General features: G+C 44.4%; 1 protein-coding gene across 1 annotated transcript in view; it reads right to left on the bottom strand.

Moving 5' to 3' along the window:
- sema6bb (sema domain, transmembrane domain (TM), and cytoplasmic domain, (semaphorin) 6Bb) overlaps positions 1-25,667 on the bottom strand; it is a 134,312-nt gene extending 108,645 nt beyond the window's left edge. Inside the window, 1 exon segment of the mRNA XM_063892269.1 lies at positions 24,997-25,667. The gene's annotated coding sequence lies outside the window, so the exon portion shown is untranslated.
- Positions 25,668-26,467: the final 800 nt, after the last annotated feature.

Genomic DNA, 26,467 nt, shown 5'->3' with positions numbered 1-26,467 from the left:
GTCTGATACAATCTCTAGAAATCTGTCTCGAAAAGCCCACCTCTCCCTGCATTAACTGACTGTCACTTAACCCCTGAACCATTTCGCCATCTCTAACTACATCCACCATGTCTGCTTTTCTATGTGAATCCAGTTTTCCATCCACCCAGTGCCGTGGTTTGAGTGGCAGTTACTCAATAAGGGCTGATCGAAACAATAACATCTTAATAATCTGGTCCTTTCATGTTGTCAAACTGTGTCCCTTCTGACCGCTGTGCACACGCATTGAATGTGAGCAAATGAAATTGGAGCAAATCAATGGCTCTTTATTAAGAAGCCCAGTTAAATTTTCCTCCGTTCAAGACCTGTTCTGGATAATAAAAAGTTAATTGATAAAAAACGATGACACTGTCAAACGCCTACTTTGAGTAAGGAAGTTTTGGAGGTCCAAAATTATTCCTGATATTTTGTTATCATGAGTTTGGTCACACTACATTTTCTAAAGATATGTGTTATTTATCATTATAGCTCAATGTACACTAAAAAAATGTTACTTTAATTCATCTCAAATACAGTGTTTTTAAATCTTGAGATGGGTTCTATTCTGCTCATTTTGTGGTTCATACTATACTTGTATTTTTTGCCTCTACTATGACATGTCTCCATGCTTTAATGTTCATAAAGCTCTTTATTTTTCTCATCCTACCTGTGCTGCAGAACCTCTTTTCACCCTGTGTCTGAAACCAGAGCACAGTCGGCTCTGATTGGTTAGCTGGCTGTCACCAATGTGATTGGTCAGCTGGCTGTCACCAATGTGATTGGTCAACCACTTAGAGATGTCCCGCCCCTTAGCCTATCACATACTATGTGTCGGTGCGCTAACCAATAGCAGTGTGTGTAACATAGTGATGTCATTATGTTACAAATGTAAACACAGAAGTCCAATAGAGGCGTCTCAGTCAGGGGGGAAGTCACTTTGGGATTTTAGCCCTCACAGACCATTTACATGCGCAAAAACATAATAGGCCTTTTTAAATTTGACCAATTACATCGTGCAATCTCAAGCTAAATCTTTCAAATCACAAATGTACTGGAGTACATAGAAAAAAGGACCTTATTCCTGCAAAATGGGACATAAAATGAATGTATTAGTTGAGCTTGTGCAATATCTTTTATGTATCTTTTTAAGTTACCAACTTCTTTGCAGGTGAGACAAAAGTTTCCATCTCTCCAGGGCACACCTCAACCAGCGACTGTTCCTGCTTCTCAAGTCATCTCCAAAACCTATTTTTATTTTATCTTTCCTTCAGGGACGAGTTACAAGTTATGTTCCCCCAGATGTCCGTCTCCACTCACAAAGAAACAAGAAAAACAGAACTCTCTGCTGTTCCACAGTACAGTCCCCCTAATCAGGGGCTTTGTAAGGTCTGAAAACAGTATACAGAAGAAGAGAGAGGTAAACCCGGAGAGGGAACGAGAGAGAAAGCAGAGAGGAACAGACAGCACCCTACCCTCTAATCCCCTGCTATCCCACTTGAATCCTGACAGCAATAACCTGTTTGTTATTGCAGTGAATGGGAAGAATGGCAATGAAAAAGCACCTATGTGTGTAGAGCACTTAACTGCACCGCTGTCAGTCTTTCCTCTGGACGGCCGCTCTCCATTTGGTGGCACTAATATCATTAAATTATTCTGCTTGATAATCTCTGAGTAAATGTCTCTGAATAATCCATTTTTCTTCATCTCGGCTAAACCAAAGCTATCATCTAATTTCTCGACGCTTTGACACCCTGACACGGAGTGAATGAAAATAGGCACATGGCAAAATCAAATCCACTCTCTTTTTCATATCTAAGTCAGTTTATGTCTGCAGTAGGTGTTTTCATATGTCTTCATCGACTTCAGAGGAATAGTCTTTGTAATGAAGTTTGTCATCGTACAACCCGTTACAATTATGGAGTCATTATTTCGAGAATAGCCTCCAACCCTCAGTAATTGTGACAAGTGACATTTTCTGTTCAGCCTTCCTCTGTGGCGCAGCACAGAGATACATGAAATGGAGCTCAACGGGATCGGAGCCATCCGAACGCTCGCTTACTTACAGTTGATTGCTACAGTAAATATATTACCTTCTAACTGGCCTCCTGGGGAAGGCAGAATTTGGGGATGGATAAATTAAATTCAAATCAACAGGCAATTAGGGGTTCACTAAATAATGCTATACTGGCTTTTAAATTGCAGACAGAGTTGTGATTAAAGCGCCAGTGAGCAAGGTCTCACTCGTTGATGTGATTATTCGGCTCAAATCCTAAAACAAATGATGTCTAATCCAATTAAACAAAATCACCAGTCTATGTTGATATTTACCAACAACAGATAAAAACTGCAAGACTTTGTGAGAAACTCTTCATTATGCAACACACATTTACAAAGGATATGAAACTGGAATTTGCACCCTAAAACGATTTTGAGTCCTTTTTCAAGCTCCATTGTTTCCATATTTTAAAGCCGCCAAATCCTGTTTGTTTATTACTCAAGATTCCACCTGCCTGCCAGCCGCCTCTCACGCTCAACGCTTTTTTTTTTTTGCGCGTTGACGGGATGCATCATTTCCTCGCCTGCACCGAGACGAGCGGGGGATGAAGAGTGTGACAACTTGTGTTTACTCTACTCTCCCATCGCTGCATGGCGGAGAGGGTAGGGAGGAGGCGACGAGAGGAAACCGAGCCGGGTTGCATAAACGGTGACGATGAAAGTAGCTGGGTGTGTCATCGCTCGGCTAGACTGTGATTAGACGCATATCTCTGAACGATGTGGTATGGTTGTCAAGAAAGAGAGGCAGACCGAGAGAGAGGAAGAGAGGGCTTGGTAACATCATCTCGGACTTCAAAGAACCGTCTGCCTCTTCTGCCTGCAGCCCTCCTCTTGAGTTTTTGGAGAATGTGGAGGAAGGGAGGAGTAGGTCTGCATCAAGAAGCTGACTGGAGAAACTTTTTTCTTGTTCATCTCTCTTATATCTGTCCTGATGATACCTCTATTATTATCAACAACCTCCCATTAGCCTGTAGATATGCATGCAAACACAGCAACAAACACACACTGACAGAGGGAAGGCTAGAAGCAGATTACAGAGCTAATGAAGCAGAGGTCACCCGCTCTCACCCCGAACAGCCCGGGGGGAATCAGCGATGTGACCTTGATCTGCATGACTCACACCGTCCACTTTAGCCAATCATCTACGCCATCACCTCTACCATTGTCCTGACTTTAATCTCTTTTTCTTGAACTTACTCACACGGGCACACAGAGATAAAGCGCTTCCCCTTCTTAACCTGAAAGAGGGATTAAAGGGTAAAATAATTCATAGATATTCTCTCTAATCTTCCGTGCTGAGCTCAGTCGAGTTGAGGATTGCAGCGTCATAAAAAAGTGCTTTGCTGAAACTTCGCTGGGAAAAGTTCCCCTTCAAAAACCACTGCTGAGCGTCTGCCTAAAACCGCCTTCATATCGCTGAAATCCAAACATCTGCCCGTGCCCAATCCTCCAACAGAAGACCACGCACAATGGCCTCACAGCATTAAGGTATTTCAAATGAGCTCCGGGAGTCGTGCAGAGCAAATGAGAAGGAGAAAAAACGAGCAGGAGGAGGGTTGGACTTGGAGGAGGAAGAAAGATCTAAATTAATTCAGGGTACAAATTTGTGGCAGCATGGAAATCAATCATGACAGCTCGTTATCATATCGGAGGAAAGACATTATTGGTTATTGTACTCCCCTCCCCTTGCCAAGAGAAGTGTTTGGTGAAAAAAATAGTGACTCAATTTAAATGCTAATGTTAAGGTTAGCTCAGGTGTATGCAAAAACATATCACAGCCCAGTTAGTGAGCAGGTGACACACTGCAAGCTCGGCCTGTCTCTGCATGTTTGTGAAATGTAAGTGAGACGCCCGACAGACAGGGGGGTGGGGGGGCTTACTGACAGCCACCCTAAAAAGAGTGAAAATCGATGTGATGTCGCGTCAAATCAAGCTTCCCTTTTCTGCGAAATATCTTTTGTCTGACGTGACGTGAAGGAAATGGAGGATTTGCTGAGTAAACATGACCTTTGCCCCCTGTTTATCCAATATTTCGTCTGAATGACAGTCTGGTAGCCCCCTCCCCAACAATCCAGCGGCACTAACAGGAGAGTTTCCATTAGGCCCTCTCTGGCTGGGTCACGGTAGATGGAGAGGAGAGAGATTGAGGTCTCACATGTCTTACAGTGTGACAAACAGCTAAATAAAATGTTCCTGATGGCTGTGAGCGGGGATCCATCTGCTGGGACCGACTCCTCAGAGAACTGGATGCTCGCTCCCGCAAATGTTGTTGGAAAGCTTTGCCTCAGTCCTAACATTTCAGTCACGACCTATATAGGCCAGGAAAAGGTGCGCCACCCTGAAGCCCCGTATCATGGGCTGCTCTCTATTGTACCCGTGAAGGTTGATTCAGATTCCTTAATCAGAAACGACTCTGCCCGTAGGGTGTGATACTAACTTTCTGCAAGGAGAGAAATGGAAGAAGGGAGAAGAAAGGAGTGAGATTAAGTTAACGAGACAAATGGGAGTCATATGTACTCTTGGGTTGTTTGGCCAAACAAAACACATGTGAGTGAACTTTGTTAAACGGCCGTTCCCCGCCTTTTGGCACTCTAAATGTTCTCTGGTATTTCTTTGGCTTCAGTCCCCATACCTCTGATCCTTGTACCATGGCCAAACAACACAATCCTGAAACCCACGTAGCAAAATCTGACCTGATCTGCATCAGCCTTGTGTTCCCTCTTTTTGTATATTGATGGTATAACCACAAGGCTTCAAACGTAGGAGAAGAATGCTAGGAGGCAACTCTACTAGCTGTTGTTCCTACATTTCCAAGAGGCATACGCTGTCTGCATCCATCTTTGTCATGAATTCTTTGATTTGGAGTAACATTAAAAGCAGCAAGTACCTTCAAAGTGTAAAAAAATGAAGCCCACTCTTGCCTCCCAGCATCAAAAAAGCTCATATGTATGCAGAGCAGCGGAAATGTAGAAGGCAGTCGCTGGATCATGTGAGCAGATTTGAACCCACGGTGCCGCTTGATAGGTCGATCAGGACTGCTGAGGCCTGTAGGAAAAGTTGGGGGCTTCTAATTTAAATACTTTAACAATCTTCAAGCATTCAGTCAATCCTTTTCTGAGACGAGACTTCCTAATTGTCTGAGGTAAACATGCTGTACATGGCTGATTTTATCTCTAATCCAATTACCATAACTCAATCAGGATGAGTCTGCATAACTGCATACAGAAAAATCAATTAAAGTCAGACTATAAACAAGCACTGCAACAGATCATCTATTGTTAACAGCTTTTCAGCCTCAGCTTCCAGTAACTAGCTGGGTGGCTAATGCAGCTGAGCCATAAACAAGCATGAGCAGTCCAGCTGTGATTGAGCTGAAAGAGAGGACCAGATTCAGATAAACACCCTAAACTCAAATAATCTCAACGCTACGGAGGGTTGTTTATGTGTTTGTGTCACCTGAGAAGCGTCTCGTAAAGAAAAGGTGCCATATTTAAAAAGTACTCACACCCTGTCAAAGTCCATTGGAGTGTTTTCATTTCCACTATGAATTGCACTGGGGCTTAAGTGGCGTGGATTGTGTGTGTGTGTGTGTGTGGTGTGTGTGTGTGTGTGTGTGTGTGTGTGTGTGTGTGTGTGTGTGTGTGTGTGTGTGTGTGTGTGTGTGTGTGTGTGTGTGTGTGTGTGTGTGTGTGTGAGTGTGTGTTACGTGCCGGGTGAGTAGAAAGGAGTCCTATAGTTAAGCACCCTCTAGCAGCCTCTCTCATCTCCCACAGAGAGGCCAAGGCGCCATCAACAGATGCTCCGATGTGTTTGTGAGGGGACATGGAGTTAAATGAGATCGGAAGAGAGTCAAATAGTCTTTCTGTGTCTGTCTCTTTCTTTTTGGTCTCACTGTGCAGCGATAATTCACCGAGGGCTCTGGTAAGCAGATATATGCCTTAGTGAGTGAATGTGAGAGAAAAAGAGACATGACACCTTTTTAATGTGTTTTTTAGAGCCGGTCTCTAAAGTGAACTCTCCGATGGTGGCAGAGGAGAAGCGAAAAGACCGTTGGATGCCGAGTACATCTCATTATCAGTCCACACTGTGTACAGTACTTCTCTTTACAGAGGCCGGGTCGGGCCGTGATCTGTCGACACAACACTTGGCAGGCCCAGACACTACGTCTCTACCTGAATGGAAATCAAGCCTTTCAAGTGCCGAGACTCTGAGGACCCGCTTTTGTGCTCTGTTTTATGTCACTTTAATGTACAGCTGAAGGAAAGAAAAGCCAAAGTCGGAGAAGAGGAAAACTTTGTGAGAGGTGTGGAAGTGGTGGCTGATTTTCTGTGCACATTTGTAATAGCGATGTAATCTTCATTTCCTTCCTCAATGTCGCCATCCTCTTCAATGCCAGAATAATGTCGCTGTTTTGTTTTTTTCAACCCGACTAAAGAACAGAGCAGTGTTTTACTTCCGAAGAAACCAAAAATAAAGATGGCAGGGTGAGACATACACCTGTTATCAGTCTTAACCATTTAAAGTTCATCATAGTTTGACTTCCCCTGCTCTAAATATCATTTTAATTCACAGTCTGACTCCCAGGTGATTAACACCAAAGCCCCTTACATAGGAAATGCCTTCATCACAGGAGATCCTTTTTGTGCACCGTTACATTCAGATGGATGACGGATTGCATGCCCATACCTTCACCCTTGTCATATCATTAGCTAATCCCCTCGGGAGCAATTTCCTTTGAGAGGAACAAAAGCCGGTGCCAGGCCGCTATTACTGATATGGCAGCTAAATGAACAACACAGCCTGCTTTTCTATAAGGCCAATTTGCAGAGCAGCCACAACAAGACCCGGTTCTAATGAAGGGAAATGTTTAGATCTACTGACACACACCACAGTCACGCAGGCGGGAGCTGAACATCTGAAGTGAGAGCAAGGCGGTGGTGTCTCAGAACAGAGAGGCATTGTCGGTCAACGTGGCAAAGATGCATGAATGTGGAGAAGCGAAGGGGCAGAATGAGGAGGGGAAAAAAGGGGGGAGGACAATAAAAAGTGTGGGTGATTAAATCAGGAGAGAGCGCACAGAAGGATGCCGGAGCACGGCAGCAAGGGCACAAGCTATACCGTCTGAAAGAGCCATTGTGACAGCAATGGATGTGGTTTCATAATGAGAGCGGACAGGGCAAATAGGAGGGCAAAGCTAAAATGTCAGGGCACAGGGTGCAGGCGGTATATGCAGGGGGAATTGCATACAGTCGCAAACAGATGAGGGGTCAGAGGATGTCTGCAAACTCTGCAGGTTGTGTGCTGGAGTCAGCAGTGACGGAGGAGTCGCTCATGACACAGTGGCCACGGTATAATCTGTCCACGGAAAACCACAGGAAGCTGAATCCAGCAAAATACTTGTGGGAAGAGGAGGAGACAGGCAGACAGATAAATCATCGCAGGTAGACAACTTTTGGCAGATCATGCTCATAATTTGCCGACTGTGTGGCAAAGAGAGATCGAATTTAGGGAAATCACTGTGAAAAATGGAGATAGTAATTAAGTTAGAAAAATGTTAAAAAGATTGAGACAAAGCGTTTCCTTTAAAACAATTACACACCGCCTTCCTTTTTGGCGAGTGAAAATGAGGTCCCCAGACTGACAGTGAGAACAAATGAGGCGGCTGGGAAGCGGTCGGAGGTTCACGTGGGGACGGCGCGGATGTTAATCATTTCCCCCATTGGTTTACAAGAACCCAGCATGCATTGTCTGCCAACGCTCCTGTACCGTTTATTTACCCGTACTCATCAACATTTCCCCTCTCTCAGCGCACACATTAACACACTGAAAGAAACACGTGAACATAAATGTGATTACACACATTAACCAGGGTATATTTTGTAGGCTGAATCACATTTTGTAGGTGGAAATACGACAGACAGACGCCACGGGGAGTCTCGTAAATTCACAGCGTGTCCAAACATGTCCATAAATGACAGGAAATAAACCTGAATCAAAGACTGAAACACAGAAAATGCTGTGACTTATGATAAGGACGATTTTTCATCCTTCAACAACAACAAAAAAACTTCAAATGGCCAAACCTCCTTTCTTTTTTTCCCCCATCCGATAAGGTTCCCAGCCTTTGTTGCTGCGAGTAAAAGCAAACAGCCTGAAACTACCTGCAAGATTTCTGTCTCCGGAGTCTCTCTCACGAGGGGAGACGTTCAAATCATTCCTGTTTATCAGCCTGGAGAGTCAGGTTTAGTCTTTTTGGTTAATTAACTAAGTGGTGTCTCTAGGCCCTCTCTGTGCGTCGCCATGAGCCAAACTCCATCAAGCCACCTAAGTGTCTCCAGCTCTCTACTGCAGGGGGACCACCCCTGGTCTCGAGATGATAATTGCAAAAGCAACAGGGGGAGAACATGCACACGCCGAAACAATTACAAACATGCAAAGGGGGAACATTGCTTTCCCCTTAGCTCTTGTTTTCTTTATCCTCACGCCCACTTCTGCTGTTTTTCTCAATTGTTCACTCTAAGTTAATGAAGGTTTTCAAGCCTTGTCTCTTCTGCTGTAATCGTGTCGCCTCACATCTTAAAAAAAGATCCACTTTATTCCCGTTTTGGCCACGGAGAGTGGCAGCAATCTTCATCCAAACTCCAAAATCTTCCTCATTTGTTCTATCTTATTCTCCTTCACCTCATGCTGTTCTCTTCGCTGCTCCAAATTCTTCAATTGGCCCTGCTGGGCATTGGCAAGAGGCGACCGCAGTCTTCCTCCAAACAAACTTCGATTGGCCCACTTCAAGCCCTCACTCTTGAGTCATTTATTCCTTTCCTTTTCTGGCATGTACCAAGTAGCGTTCTTCAAGCAGGTACTTATGCGGCAATGGAAATCATTCTGGAAGTCACCCAGGCCCCGTTTTGTTCCTTTGCCGACGCCCAGAGAGAGAAAAGAGGAAAAGAGACAGGAAGCTTGTAGTAGTAAGGCCTTTGGATACACTCCAGGTCAGCCAGGCAGTGGGGTAAAAAACTCTGCTGTAACACAAATGCACAGATAGAGACAAACACTGTGTCTTTTTTTCATGTGAAGGCAGCACTCTGCTCAGCTTGGTACGAAGGTCCCTGTGGAGAGGCACACAGCTTCTCGGACCGAGCCGTTCTTCTTCCAAATGAACTCACACACAGGAGTTTGTAAGAGAAGACCTCATTCACTGCCACTGACCTGAGACTGTGATACTGATGCCGTGACCTGCTCACTGACTCTATTGATACAATCTAGGTAATTGTTTCTGATAGCCCTGGGGAGGTCAATAGTGGGGGAGACAGAGGGCAGAAATACAATGACATAAGAGGAAAGGACTCTGGCCAGTGTGCAGGACTGTGGCTGATTCTTACCCTACTTTCACACCAAAAGCCTGACAATACCTAGACCATGGCCATTCATTTCAATGTGTTTCAGTGTGTTTGCACTTCCCTGAGCAGCTACGCAAACCATTGAATCGTCCTGATTTTCAACCAGGATTTGTGTTCAGTTAAGTTAAACCAATGTGTGCAACCAAAATCCATAACACACAACCATTGACAATAGAGCATTGACAAGAAGTAGAAGAAAAGACCTTTGAGGATTAGTTAATTCTGCATATCTCTATTTGAACCAACTAAAACAGTCATAAGAATATATACACAAGATATCTTATCACACATTAATATTGTGATCACTAGGGCTCATAAAATCACCTTTTCCTGAACTTCATGAAAACAGATGAATATGTCATTTTAAATTCAAGTCAATTTCTGGTTACTTTTTTCATACCTCATAATTATTTGTTATTTTATGAAGCATTGTAAGTCTAAGTTGAGTTTAATGTCCCACTATGAATTCAGTTAACATTGTTGGCGTACCAGCATACCTAACTTTTATTTTAAACTTGTGTTATAGGTGGAGATTAGCAATGCTTTCAGTACATTTACTCCATATGTTGCACATTGAGTGTGAATAATACAATATGTGAAAAGCATCGCTGTGCCATCTTAGTTTCCATTGGTTCCCCTTTCCATTTCTCGTTGTTTCTAATTTATATAGATAGCTTTGGGAGTGCAGCCTGATGGTGATCAAGCCTGATCGCATAATAACAGATCTCTCTCACTGAAGGCATCATCCATCCAAAGCAAAGACTTTATTATTTCAGAGTAAAAGTGCCAGGCTGCATTTCACACACCATTACATGAGATCCTAGGCCATTTGCTCCCGTTTCCTGGAATAACACATCTTTAATGTTGTATATTCTGGGTAGCATGTGAAGCTTCAGTAAAATAATTCAGGGCATGATTAAACTAAAGCTAGTAATATTATCTTTTAATGCACTTCTCTGCTTTTCCTTTATTGTAACTTGTAAACTTGACTCTCCTAAGAGTGTCCCTGCATGATAAATTAAGATTGACATGAACTGAATGAACAAGATGGGATCTCTGTTCAGTTATATATGGACATTGGGTGGGTCTATATAAAGGAGTACACTGATTAAAAATACATCCAAACTCAGCAAACGTCAGAGGCCAGAACTGTTTCCATTTTGCTATTCTAAGGGGATTTAAAGAGAGCACATTTTTCGGAAATAACAGGGTGTTTATGTTGTGTTCCAGTTGTAGTGAAACGCATAATGGCTATAGCCGGGACAGTGTGATGACTCCGGGGGGGGGGGGTTGTTTTTTCTATCCTTGAAGTCTGTCTGCATTTCAAACAGTCATTGCACAATATCTAATTATCACTGAAATGGCTCAAACATTATTAACTGTTATTACTTTTTTAACTCATTCAGGGTCACCAATTAGTGCACTGAGAAGAATGAGACTGTAATTGTCTTGTTTACCGATATTTTCCCAGATTCAGAATCATTGTGTGCATTGTTAGGACCTCTTTCGAGCAATACACAAGAAAAAAGAGGATTTACAAGGAAAACAACTACTGCTTTCCTTACAAAAACCTTAGACAAAACTCAATCTTCTTGCTTGCTTCTTAAAAAATATATGAAAACCTCTTTAAAACGTGTTAGGCTGGTACTTTTGAATGGCATGTAAAGTCGGTTACATAACGTCCTACACAGTTCAACACGAAAGGTTAATTAAGTACGTGATCAAAACCAACGAAAACATGCAGTTAGCTCTAACCTCTGCAAATTATCTCATTCGTAATCAAACACCGACACAAAACACCAGCCCCACGTAATAAATCACCGTCTAAATAAGATGGAAATGCATTTCTGTCATAGAATGAGATGTCAGAGGCCCGCGCGCAGCCGTCAGAGTGAAGCAAGACCCAAATGACTCAACACGAGTGGGCATCCTGATTTTTCACACTTATGTGCCAGTAAACACTTTGGCTTGTTGGCTCACGACTGTGGCTCACTCGTTCTGAGTGTATAATCAGTCACATTAATGAGAATGGTAATGTGATGCAGAAGAATTAGCCCAGGTCCTCGGGGTTCACTCTCGGGAGGCCTTGGAAGAGAAACTAGCTGCCTTGGCTGCACACTTGCTGAGTCTTCAAAAATAAGCAAACCCATTTTTCGGAGCAAGGCTACTAATTCGCCCGACAACAATAACAAAATGTCCTGACGTGCACACAGACTAAATAACAATATTTTGCCTCTGAAACCGCCTTGACACAATCAATACAGCGCTCCTGAAAGTTATGCTGATGCAAGCCGTCATGGGGGGTTGTAAAATGCCTACAAACACTCTAAGAGGCAGGAGTTGTGCTTATGATCAAAAACTCTATAAAAGGCTATTTCTATAACGACTAGCCTCCCCTGTGTGTCTTTGTCCCCTGGTACTCAGATGAAGGAGAACTAGTTCACCAAAATACACGGCTGTCTGGCTCAGGGAGAGTGTTCTGCTTTGAAATCTCTACATCCACTTACAAAGGCACTCTAAGCCTTAAGTCCAACTAAATATCAGCTCCTCTGTGAAAACATCAGCGGTTGTTAGCTGAGCAGCTTTTGCGCCCGGCTGTTTGCGTGCAAGTGTGTGTGCTGAAGCTTGTGTGCATGTTTTTGTTTCTTTATTCAGTTCGATTGGTCTTTCCCTTTCTCTCCAGGCTCTTCATTAGTTTGTGCATGGATGCTAATGAATAATACCTAAATATTGCCAGAGGCTCAGCTCTAGCCCTCTAACCAGCAGGGTGGCCCAGGTGAGCATCCCCTCTTAGCTTCTGTTTTGGGGTTGGCTCGCGTTGGTGTAGCCAGAGGTGCTAAGGTTCTTTAATGAGCCAGCCTGTGTGTGTGTGTGTGTGTGTGTGTGTGTGTGTGTGTGTGTGTGTGTGTGTGTGTGTGTGTGTGTGTGTGTGTGTGTGTGTGTGCGATGACTGATGAGTCCTCTGGTTGCCACTCAACACACCCCCACTCTCCTCCTCCTTTATCCACTAACCAGGAATCTATTCATTTCAATCAGGTGAGTATTCCAGTAAGAGTCCTTGATTGCAAGCAGAAATGCCACACACACACACACACACACACACACGTACACACACACACACACACACACACACACACACACACACACACACACACACACACACACACACACACACACACACACACACACAGTCCACTTATTCCCCTATCTGTTCTGTTTCACACTTTTACATTTGTAATCCTCGCTCATTTGTAATTTTGCTTCTGCACGTTAGCCTCAAGAGAGAGAAACTAATTTCAAGAGTGAAAAGGGATTATCAGATGCAAACGAAATCTCCCCACCTCCAGACAAAGATATTGATGTAGCCTTTTCACGGGAACAAAAAGAGTCTCAAAGCCCGCTTCAGCCTCGATGGCAACTCTCAAGGAAAAAGCAAGTCAACTGCCACACTGGCAATTATTTCTTATCAGCTATGGGGAACCGACTTGACAATGGCGGAGGAATGCTGAGCTGAAAGTGACTGCTGCGAGCGTAATCAGCTCCAACTCTTAGCTTTTGGTGAATTTTGTGAAGGTAACAAAAATTATAAATAGGAAGTGAGGTGGCTGTGGAGGGTCTAGCATGCGGGCATTAGATGTCTGTGTGTGAGTCACATATTGAAGCTGTGTTATTATATTAATGAAGGCTCCTCGCAGTAGCTTCTTCTACGGACAGACTGCCAGACATATAATCCCCTTCACATTTTCACAGGCCACATTGAATTAATGCCAGACCAGGCAGAAGACACTGTTTTATTAACCTAACCACCTACAGTGCTTACACACACAGCCAGGGGCACACACACACACACACTCAAACACACACACACACACACACACACACACACACACACACACACACACACACACACACACACACACACACACACACACACACACACACACACACACACACACACACACACACACACACACACACACACACACACACACACACACACACACACACACACACACACACACACACACACACACACACACACACACACACACACACACACACACACACACAGAACCTTGCCCACTTGACTACTAAACAAACAGAGGAAACCATGGAGACACAAGCAGAGGAAGAAGAGACGGAGATGAAGATGTTCTGAGCCGGCAAGACTGTAAATTAAACGTCTGATTAAGATTTAAAAACCGGCAAAGGAAATTAACACAATGCGTCCAATTAACAGAAGAGACAGCAATGAAGGCTGAGCTTCCAGCAGTTGTTACCTCTGTCTTGTAATGAGTTCCAGAGAGAGATGATTTTTACCGTTGTGCCTCAGCTTCATTTATTCGTTACAGTTATGATTTTTGTTGCTGCATTTGTCAACGTCACCTTTAATGTGAGATGAGAGGCAGTAAGAAAAGTAGACGAACAAACAGACAGAGTAATTGGTCCAGAGCCGTATCTTATGAAGGGCAGAAATGTGAACGAAAAGGAGCAAACAGTGGAGCCCCTGAGCTTTACCTCCATTATACTGTGAGCCTGGAGCTGTCCTCCTATTACGGACTAAGCCTTGCAGAGCTTCAAAGCTACTTTGTTGTGGTCGTTAATGGTGCTGATGACAGCAGAGAGGATCTCCATGCCAGGTGAAGCTGACCGAGCCAAAATACTGAGAGAAAGAGTGGAAAATAAATAAAGACTGTCCACCAGGAAGGAGTGGCACTGTCTGCAGGCAAGCCATGACAAAAAAAAAATCCTCCCTCAAGAATAGCTGCCATCTTTAACATTTGGCTGGAGGAATGCACATCACTGTTTCTGTAACATAGCCTTCAGCTCGCCTCTACGGGGGAGAGCAAATTAAAACCATTCTGATTTGGGTTTTTTGGCCGATGGGGTCTGCTTATCTGCTATTACAGCAACAACATGGCTTTTATAGCTTTTTTTCTTCAACATTCATGCAATCAAAAAAAAAAAACCCCAGTCAACACTTTCCTCCTTGTGACAGCACCCTGGATGTATCATGGTGCATGACATATCTCAGGCCTGCAAGAGCTGGCTCTCAGGGCATTTTCTGTCTTGTTTATTACTTGGGCTTAGACACTGGGATCGAGTTTCCCTGTACTGCTGCGAAGAGCCAAGGGGAGAGCGTGGTTGGTTTTGAAATGAAACATACAGAACAAGCAAGGCTATTTATAAGGAGCAAGCAGATAATTGTTGAAAAGGTTAGAGCCGCTACAGCAGGTAACAAGTGAGCTACGTGTTGATGCTCAAAACAGGGTGTTGAGGCAGATGAGGTTTTGAAGATGCAAGGTAAGAACCTGGACAAAAGGAGCAGTGGCTTCATGGGTCACATGTTGAGGTATGTGTTACTGATGAGGAGTTAAAACAAGTAGACTGTGAGCCCAGAAACAAGCAAAGTGCAACCAATGCTTTGGCCTTTTGTGTAAAACTAAAATGCCAATATGCAGGCAATTTAGGCCCAAAAGGTCTTATCCAAAAGCAGCCAATACACAACAACAGTAAATACCATGATGACAGCAACAAACCAAAGTTTCCATTTAGAAGCAGTCAAACCATACAGTAACATCCTATAATGGGGATACTGTACAACAATCGAGCGCTCAAATGTCAAAGACAAGGATTACAGGAATCGTTTGAAGTGTTGTCACATCAAACGCACACGAGAATAAACTAGAAATGAGAAACTTTTAAAATAGTTTTTGTGTTTATTTAGAATGAGTATATACACACACAACTTTCCCACATTGGCAGAGACAAGGTTACACACTCAGACAAGGATGCGCTGCCTACATCAGTGTTGGGCAGAAAATGAGCACCAAATGGAGCAGGATTACTCCACAGTGGAGCTTTGTGGTTCACTAAACAGACATGTTTAAAATACCGTCAGTTAAATGGACATATCCATGGCATAAACACACATTGCAACAGTGAGGGAAGGGAGTCTTTTTATTCGTATGGCCTCTTTGCTTCACTCACTAATACGCCCATTTCCTTTCTGACATTTTTCATTCAAAACATTGAATCCCTCCTGAGTTTCAGAGTCCCCCAAACGTCCCGTCAATCTGCAGAATAAACAAGCTGGTGGAGCTCGGAGACCTTAAGGACCATGTTTCATTTGATGACAGAGGCCGATAAATGCCTGATAGACTGCCAAACCCTGCAATGTGCTACATGAGTCAAGCACAAACACTCCTCCGTCGCACAGATACGTGTTTTGCACATGCATCCATCATCGCCATGTGGGAGGTGTGTGTGTTTGTGGCAGCGTCTGTGTGAGTCATGCTGGTCGGAGTATCTCGGTGGCGCCATGGGACGACGGAGGTGGCCAAGCTGAGGCTCCGCGGACGGGATGATGAGGTAGGAGGACGTGGGATGACATGGTCTGATTCTCATGTATGGAGGGAATAAAGACGTTAAGAAAGGGACTGTGAATACACACTAAAGAAACTACTGACGAGATATCACATGAACACAAAAAAACACCCTTTCCTGTCTTTTGCCTTCTCCTTCCCACAGAAAATGAACGTGTGAGCGAACAAGCGAATGAAAGCAAAGGGTGAAGCCTGGCCTGAGCTCTGAATGTCACAGTCAGTCATTGCAGCCTCCCTCTTAGTGATGCAGACAGAGAGCCTTTCTGATTGCCCCACCAGCCAAGCCAAGGGGTGAAAAACATTTACATGCAAATACGAATGACCCACTAGCTACTGTGAACACGCTAGCCATGGTATTCTGAATGCACAGCAACCAGAGAAAAACCCCGGTACAGAGGACTAGCCAATCAACAGCTCTATTGTGACAGCACGCAGGCTTTGGAAGTGGCTGTTATGTGTGTAGGATATCAATTATTTGTTCTGCTTTTGTGGCTTATTGGTTTGTGACTGCTATTGTTAGCCCTTTTTGTATCAAGAGAAATTAACGTTAATGAATTCAGCCGGCGACATAATGTACTGCATTAACAGATTTAATGTGAAGAAGCCTAAATCCTGTTCTATCATTTCCACATAACTCCTCGGTATACGGAGCGTCTACCGTCCTCACAGAATCCACTCATCTCTGACAGCGATGCTAATATACGCCATCCACTTTCAATTTGTACAATTATAATCCACACGCCAGCATAACAAACAGGCATATCTGTCATACTGAAGTGGTTTGTTCCAGACTGCGAGGGGATTGGCTGGGTCTTTACAGGTCTTGGATATGCGGAGACCTTGGCTGGCGGATGCGATACTTGGATTGGGAACCCGCCTGCTGTCACCAGACCTGTTGCCTCCAGATGGGTCAGATTCTGTGAGGCCCACCCTTGGAGAACACACTCTCCCTCCTCCACTCCTTATTTCATCTTGTCATCAAACGTCACCTTCCCTTCATCCCATTCGCCACTTATTCACAAAGCCCGAATCACCATACTTTTGTTCTTTAACCTTGACATTCAGCTTTTAGCTCCATGCTACACTTTCATTTCATCTTTCTTTTATTGGCTCGAGCTTCTTGGCTAAAATCCCCTATGTGTGTGTGAGGGGGGTGTGAGTGTGAATGTGAGAGCACACACACATGCTTAGGAGATGAGCAGACGCACCGCACAGCAAGGCTTCTTTGATTCAGCACAGCAGGGACCCACAGCGAGGCTGTACATTAATTGGTGCTTCTGAGCCGTTAATTTAGGCGAGTACATTCAAGGACCCACTTCCCAACAGCAGCAGAAGCTGATCAAGCCTCCCTCTAAGACTCTTCCACTATTTTCCAGCCTAAGCTCCATGCCTCTCTACTTTTCCCCATTACCTTACAGTTCAGCTTCACCCGTCAACATGTCGCTGCTCTTTCTCGCCACTCCTGTTCATCGTTCTCTCTTCACTTTCCTCCCACAGAGTGCAGAGAGACAGCAGCAGGTCACAGTCTCTGCTCTGTCCTTACACTTTGCCAACTGCCCCGCACCCAGTGCCAGCAAGCCAGAGTTCTCTTTTTGTTTTTTCAGCACGACTGACTCCCCCAGGTCACTGAACGCATTAAGCTGTTAATTACCTCAAAGCACAATACAAGTGGTTGCTTGGCAGCAAAATGAGCAGACATTTACATTTTTTTCAGAAGAATACAGTCCCAAACTTAAAACCGAGCAACAAAAGCTGAAGCTGCAGCTGCGGTCGTAAACAATTCTGTCAACGACCAATGAGAACATTCTCATTTTATTTTTGCAGCTTCTCTGCGACCATAAAACTACAGGATAGAGCCATTGGGGCTGGACGTTCCCATAAGAAATGAATCAGCTATAGCACAGCAGCAGGATAACACCATTCTGGCCCAGAGGGCATGATTTCTTCAGATTCACGCAGCGCTAACGCTGGAAATGATTCAGGATGTTTATGACCAGCATCCTCTCCACGCATTGTTTTTTCACCCAAACTGCAGTTAAACTGAGTCTTATTAGTTATCTGCTCAGGGATCCCAGCCACTCGGCGTGGGAAATAAAACCGGGAACTGAGTAAAAAGTGTGTTGTGAATACTATAATAGAATTAAGTGATAGTATTTTTATCATGTCAGGGGAGGGAATAATATGATTGCTGTATGAGTGCTGGTGTGGAATATACTGCTCCAGGCTTGTTGTGCTTTTGTGTTTTGGGGAATATTCAAGTGTGTGTTTCATAGTGGCAGTGTGTAATCATGTATTCTGGGTGGTTTATGGGACCAGTCCACTGTCTCTTCCTAACCATGGCCCCTCAATAGTTGCTTCCATTTTTAACTGGCCGCTCTGCTGTCACGGATCATCAAAGTGTGAGCGACACAGACATGACAGTGTGAGTGTGTGAGTGTGTGAGTGTGTGAGTGTGTGTGTGTGTGTGTGTGTGTGTGTGTTGTGTGTGTGTGTGTGTGTGTGTGTATGTGAGAGAGAGAGAAAGAGAGAAAGGGGAGCGAAAGCAATGAGTACGCTCTTTAATTACAAGCAAACAGTCCATGGAAAAACATTCAGCTCACTCACACAGGGTGCGTTCCAATACCCATACTACCATATGATTGAGTTTGCCAGAAAAATATTTAGTATTACACCATACATGCCAATGCAGTATGCTGCCAAAAAATACCAGGAAGTCCTACTGCATTTAGTGGCATTTTGCAGTATGCTATTCTGACACACAATCCTTTGAGAAGCGAATACACAAGCGACAGGGTCATAGTTCAAGGCGCATGTTGCGAAGTGTCCCACTAATGTGCGTTCTCTTTGCAACAGTAGCTATGTACTCGTAAGAGGAGCTACAGAACAAATGAAAGCAAAAATGCACTTTGGAACACCGCCACATTTAAGCAGTGTACAGGAAGTAAAAAGTTAGTGTCCATCTCCATCATGTCTACCCCCTCTTTTCATCCCGTCTCCCACAGTACCAATCATAGTACGCTGCCAGCCGGATTCAGTTCATACTGATGGAAATGTCTTTCTCATTGCTACAGAGAATGGAAGAGTCCCCAGTGCCTACATTATTCAAATATAGCAGACACACACACACACACACACACACACACACACACACACACACACACACACACACACACACACACACACACACACACACACACACACACACACACACACACACACACACACACACACACACACACACACACACACACACACACACACACACACACACACACACACACACACACACACTCACTCACTCCCCCTGTGGAGGTACAATAAGCCTACATGGAATGCCAGTTTTACCAACGGGAAGCATCTTTATTCAACAGCCACTTGGCCTTTGGTGATGGAAGCTGCATTCTTTGTTCCTGTCATACTGTGCCACCTCAGGCTCGCACAACATGATATCTCTCCAACTTCTCCAAGAAAATCTGTCACAGTTAAAGGGCAAAGACAAAAAATATTGAAATCATAGACTCAACAAACTCCAAGGAGAAGCTACCCTGTGGCTGCCAATAAGAGCAACCAGAAAAGAGAGAAGTTTTAAAAAAGAAATAGGGAAGTGAGCTTATTACTGACTATATTGAGATTCCTCCTTTGAACTTTCTCATCTATTCTGGCTTCCTTGGCATTGCACTGGATGTATAAAAGCTGTGAAACAGGCGGAGAGATGAGAGTGAAAGGAAGACAGGACTGGAAAAACAAGTGATTAAAAGATAAAAGGGAGAGAGCAGATGATGGGGGAGCAGCGGTGTGTGATTAAAAGCGGAGTTGGTCCCAATGGGCTATTGCCCTTATTGCATTTTAAAAGGGGGCTGGATGATCCTTGACCCTTTGTGAGGCAGTGGTAGCACCTTAGTGCAGATCCAACTTCCAGGCCTGACCAACCCCCCTGGAAGGCATCTAGGCCTTGAGAACGGTGTGTGTGTGTGTGTGTGTGTGTGTGTGTGTGTGTGTGTGTGTGTGTGTGTGTGTGTGTGTGTGTGTGTGTGTGTGTGTGTGTGTGTGTGTGTGTGTGTGTGTGTGTGTGATCCCAGGGTCGTACAGAAACGTGTTTTGCTGCTATGGCAACCGCGGCACTTGCCTTGGGCAAAAAATAACAAGAAAAGCAGTTGGTGCACGTATGAGCGCACAAAAGAGCGAGAAGGTGTGTGAATGGAGGATTTGAAAAAAGACGACGTGTGTGACTTAAGGTCTTATATTCATACATTTCAGAGCTGTCCTGCTCTCCTCCCCCTTCTCCCTCTCCCCCCGGTGTGGTTGGCCTGCCCCTCAATCATCAGGCCCTCATTTTCACCTTCTCTTTCTCCGAATCCACATGCTAAGTGGGAACATTGTTACGGTCAATTTGTCCCATTCAGGGTCCCAGTGGGCAATGTCCCTGCCTTGACAGCCTGCAGACAGAGACCACACTGCCTGAGAGGCCTTGACATCAAGGTCCAGAGGAAAAGGATAGAGAGAGGGGGGCCAAGGCGGAAGTGAGGAAAGTGAAGGACATAGGGGGGAGGAAAGAGAAGAGAGGTAATGAGGAGAACAGCGGTATGGAGGCTGAATGTGCGAAGGGAAATAAGCAGGGGGGAATGTTAAAGAAAGAATGTGAGAAAAAGAAAAAGAGGCCGGGGTGTCAGGTCAACTCGAGCCCCCAGACCTGGCAGCTCAATAGATTTGAGCTCAGGTCCCACAGAGGACTTTTCTAATACATCTGCCTTGGTTTGGCCAAAACCCAGAGAAATATAAGACTATGCAAGCTCAGGAGAGACGAAAGGAAACACAGGTGTTCATGCGTGCAATATTGAAATGTAATTAGGTTCAAATGTTCGGCCTTACGACTCAATTGCTCCAAGAGGAAGAGGGACGTTGAAGGCTCTGTTCACGTGAATTGCAAGCAATCTCAATTCCTCGTTCTCCTGTGCTGTTTTCATTTGAAACTCTTTCCACAAAATAGTTCTGAGGAAACTTTTTGAAAGTATTGATTCAATTTAAGGGTTATTTTTTCTATGGGTACCACAACAAAATTGTCCATTTCCCCTTTCTCAGAACAAAAACCAAAATAACCTGCATGAACAAAATGTAAGGAATTGAAACATGAGAAACAGAGAGAAACTATGTCGGGTATTCTTGTAATAAACTGCTTTTAACTCAGTCTAATGTAAAGCAGTGCATGAAAACATAGACTGCAAAGGGGATTTAAAGGGCTGTTTGGAAGTGCACTTTTATAAAGTTAAGGGACTTGCAAGACACTAAAAGATAAGGAATTGTTTAAAATCAAAGCAGCACAGGCCAATATATCATGACTTGTATTCCCTAGTTTGGGATAAATCTCCAAAATCAATGAAGCCTCTAATTCCTATAATGCAACCCCCTTTCCCTTTAAAATGCCCACATCGTTCTAACCCTATACCTTCAGTTTGTAATGAAGGCTTTGTATTACATCAGACATTTCCCAGAGGACATCCTCAGGGTTGTTTTTACACATTTTGGACTGCTCCATGCAGACTAACAAAAGACATTACACAACTGCTTTTCACAGGATGAGTAATACTCTCCATGATGGATAAAATTACTGTGTGCAAAAACAGTGGGGTGCCCATTTAAGTGTAGGTACTGGATAGCGGGCCAGAAGTTAGATCATAAGATGGTTAGAGAAGCTTCCCACCCTCACCAACTTCAGTTTAGCTTTAATGTTGAATCCAGGTTTATGGAAATGTTCTGGTAGTAGATTCTGTGAATGCAGAACAAAAGAACAATTTGACGAGGTCTATGTGCTCCGAACATAAATGGAGAAACGTGATTGGTCGTACCTATATACTCATTTTTTATTTCTATGCTAGAGCTGCCCCCAGGCCCACAGGTGACCCTGCCAGGGTTCAGCGGGGGAGGTGGGAGAATGAGATTAAGTCATTGTTTAGAAGCACCTGTTATTTTAGCACATAGGGCGCAACACTTGCTCAGAGGCAAAGGGTGCAGAGCGGCTGTTGGTGTCAGAAACGAGGCACAGACAGGGCACCCATTCAACCGAGGCTGGACACTGCTGAATCACACAAGTGTAGGGCGCAGACGGACTGACTCACACAGACACACACACACACACACACACACACACACACACACACACACACACACACACACACACACACACACACACACACACACACACACACACACACACACACACACACACACACACACACACACACACACACACACACACACACACACACACACACACACACACACACACACACACACACACACACACACAGTCCATAAAAGACAGGAAGGCAAACAGACACAATGTGATGTACAAAGCTGCTTATGTGTCTTTCTGATAGACACAGGCCGATCTCTTTTTTCTTAATGACCTACACTCCCACACTTACACAAACCATTCTTCAAACTAATTGGCGATTCAGACTACGCGGTAAAGACAGCGGGGATCTGTCAGGGCCATGTGTGTATGGTGGGATGTTGCCCGATCTCCCCAAATTAACTAACTTTATAATAAATCACTGGGCACAGCTAGCCAAGGATTAGCCAAGCTCCAGCGAGCAGTTTGTTAAGCTGCTGCGAGGAGAAGCACTGGGGACGAAGAAAACATTGCCAGAAACTGACATCAGCACTGGGACCTTGGAACGGTCCAAACCCTCTGTCTGGTTTCCTAGGCACACATTTAGTGTTGTTATCTGAGTTCTCCATTGGCACACAATCCTGCTCCTGCATTAGGCTTTCACTTGCAACTATTGCTTTTTTTATCCTGTTTGACTTTCTCCACTAATCACTTTTAGTGTTCAGGACATCAGCTTTAACATCAGGTACCATGTTCCTTCGATTGCTTTCCTTATGTCGGCCTGTGCAGTCTTGCCCCCTACTGAGTCACTTGTTTTGGCAGGAATAACTTCCTTCAGTCTGGTTATTTATATAAGACTGAGAAAACATTTTTCACTGCTTCCCTGCCTGCAGAGAGAAATCCAACTCTTTTGAAGTAGATCCTCATAAAATCCTTCAATATTTTTAAAACTAAAGTTACTTATCAGTAGATTGCTAATAATTCTGGTCTGGTTACAGCGAAACTACAAGTGCCAAATGTGTCAGTTCACAAGCTCTGAGGTCTTACTCTTGATCATGTTGGTTCCCAAATCATGTTTAAAACCTCCTCCTGAACTTGGTGAGACGGTTTACATGTTTTTTAAGACAGTTTCCCTTAAAAACTTCAGAGATGACTTGGAGCACGGGCAAAATGATTCTATTCATAACTCTTGCAAAGTGTTTTGTCCTTGAACAAAGAAGACTAGATCCGGTACAATAAGAAGATTAGAGATCGTATCAGACAAGGTGTTTCCCTTTGTTGTCTATTAATTCATTCCCTCTGATAGCACTTCTCTTGTAATTACTGGTGACGTGATGGGCCTACAAGAGGATGTCAGCACATGAGAGAAGAGTTCGCTAGTGTTTCTCATGTCATGCCAAAGAAGCTCCAACACTGCAACACTAATTAGACAATAGCTAGTTTATGATACCATCTCCTTTCATGTGTCATTTCAACTTCTTCCCTTTTACCACCTACAGTATCTCCCTTGTGTGCACTTTTGTTTTGGTCCAACACACATTCTGGTGCAGAACGTCACCCCCTGGTGTATAGTCTGAGCAGCAAGGAGGACAGATCCCTGTTTAAACTGTGGCAGCACCCCTTCCTCCAGGCTGTCAGAGTTGGTGACATTCTGGAGGAAGGGGAATTAAAGAGGCTCTTGTCCTCCTGGTCTGATTGACACAGTCAGTGTGACAGAAAGGTTAGTGGAGGTGCAGGTATTCCCTTGCTGGCGTCTACCTTTGCAGTGGACAAGGAGCACTGTCTCCCTTTCTTGAGATGTGTTTCTCTCTTGCTCTGCTCTTCTCTCCTCTCTCACACACACACACACACACACACACACACACACACACACACACACACACACACACACACACACACACACACACACACACACACACTAGGACTCATTATAGGAATGCTCTGACCCTCCGGGGACTTTACTTACTCCTCTGTCTCTCTTTCCAGTCCACAAACCTCGCCGCCGGACAAAAGGCAGCTGAAAGGAAATTTGAATTTGAAACAGGGGCCACAACAAAAACATGCAGCTCCCAAATGGAGAAACTTTAGGAGACTTGGAGCCAGCTATTGAGAGGTAGCGGTCCTTGCACAAAAAGAAAAAACGTGATTCTTTCTGACGGTGTCCAGTCAACTAGCTCAATGTACTGTAAAGATAGCAGCAACTGCAGAGGGAGGGACAGTGACGGAGGGAGGGATGGCAGAGCCTGAAGGCAGGATCTTTGGACACCAAAGGCCCAGCGGGTAGGACAGTAGAACAAACACAACCACCAGCAGAAAACATCCGATCACACACTAGAAACAACTGTGAGAAAGACACAAAGTGAGGAGCACATTTAGACCAATCACATGGCAGAGACGCATTTACTGATTTCACAGATCTGCAACTGACTGGATAGGAAAATGTGGTTTACCCTTTAAATCAAAGCTAATGTCAAAAAAAGACAAATTGCCTACTGACACAAGGCATGTTTGTATTTATATAGCACCTTGGGGACCAAGGAAAGTCCCAAATTTCTCAGAATAACAGCTCTCAGAGGAAAAACAGTTTAATTAAAAGGTGTGAGTATGACACTGAGGGATTATGTCAAGGTGTTGCCATAATGTACAGTAACAAATGATCCTCGTCAATATACATTGATGACTGTCAGCCATTTTCAATCACAACATCGGAGATGTGCCGATATACAATCAATAGATGGTGAAGCTCCTCTACAGGCTCCGGACAGAGGAGAGCTGCTTGTTTTGTGCGTGGCTGCAAGCTACGCAGTATAAAATTAGAAAATATAAAATTGAATATCTTGAGTTCCATAATGTCTAGATGCAAAAGATTACATATCAGCAGTATTGGTGCAGGCTCTTAGACCATTACCACAACTAAATCCGTTAAATTAGAGGCAATGAAATGTGTCCAAAGCATCTTGCGCGACAGAGCCTGTGCCCCCAGAGCGCACCATCACCAGCAGACTCACACCGGACAGCTCGGGTCACTTACCTCAGGTTTCAGGGGGAAAGGTGCCACCGAGAAAAAGGCAGTATGATTCGTTGTGAGTCCCGTGGGTACAAAAAAATCCGAGTGATCAGAGGGGAGAGTAGGCTTGTTAGTGCGTTACCAGATCCTGTGCAGGGCTTTGTAAACTACTCCTCCCTGTCGCACCTGTCTCTGGCAAAAGCTGATCCCGTTCGCCGGCCTGACATCCCCAAGACAACTGTCTCAGGGGTTGTGTGTCCGTGCCCCCTGTTTGTTTCAACACATACACGCACACACGGCACCACCTGTCCCCGGTGCAAAAACAGCCCACAAAGAGCTTCTATGTCGCGCAACGACACATGGCATTCCCCGTTAGTCTCTGCAGCGATACTCCCTCACAGGCAGCCGTCCGAGATCCCCAAGTAATCTGGAAACGCTGGAAGCAGTGGATAATGAAAAGGAGAACGCGGTAATAACCCATCCAACACACCACTGGCAACCAACCAGCTGAAACGTTTGGAAATTACATCTGCCGCGCTCGTTGCTCGCCCAGTTGTGTTATCAATCTCCCGTCCCCACAATAGTTGGTCTATGTTGCCGCTGCGCACGACTGCTGCTCTGTCATTGCTGCGTCTTTTCCACCCCGGGTCTCTCTGAAAGAAAAATACTGAGCCTCTGTTCGTTAAGGCGCCCCGCTTCCACACAGAGTCAGGGTCCAGTGGTGGGCACACTCCCATTCATCGGCTTATTAAAAAAAATAGTTCCTGCTCCATAGCCTGCGCTCCGCTTTGGGGAGGTGGGAGGACCGTTTGTCTTCTAGCGGCTGTGTGAGCTACAGCATCTCCAGCACTGCTCCCTGCTGTCATCCACAAGAGACTCCAGAAGCATGGTAGTGCCAAAACCTGAAGCAGAATTATGCAGCAACTGGAATGGATTAATGACTAATTAAGTTGTATTACGCATGACCAAAGTATATCCCAAAAATATCTAAGTTCAGCAAATAAAACTCTGACTATATTTTATGGTTGAAATATGGATAGTAAAATCGTCATCTTGTTAGACACGAGGTCAGACCCGAGGCTCGAATCAGAGAGAGGACACTGTTCCTTGGCAAACTTTATTCTAAGGGACCACTTTACCAGCAAACATAATTTAGAAATGGTCTGGGATTGTGCTGACGCTAAAGTGAAACCACACAGATGATTCAAAGTCATTTCCCGATAAAAGTGATTTTTTTGCTGTCGTTTCTGGAGAATAAAGTGGTTAGCTTGCGTAATTGGGAAAGTACCGGTAAGGAGGTGGCACCAAGTTAGTCTGGTGATGTACTTAAATGAAACACAAGTTTAGCCTTGTACCCTGAATGGGATATTTTTTATCAAAGCATGTGATTTAGGCTACCTTGTCATCCTTTATTTAATAGACAACATATGAGCTTATTTACAGTTTCTCTGAACAATAAAGCAGCGTCAGTGTGGCAGTAATTGGAAAATTCAAG

This window comes from Eleginops maclovinus, chromosome 9 (genome assembly GCF_036324505.1).
Source record: "Eleginops maclovinus isolate JMC-PN-2008 ecotype Puerto Natales chromosome 9, JC_Emac_rtc_rv5, whole genome shotgun sequence".
Taxonomy (NCBI): Eukaryota; Metazoa; Chordata; class Actinopteri; order Perciformes; family Eleginopidae; genus Eleginops; species Eleginops maclovinus.
The sequence above is the reverse complement of the archived record's forward strand: the minus strand, read 5'-3'. Positions and strand labels throughout refer to the sequence as shown.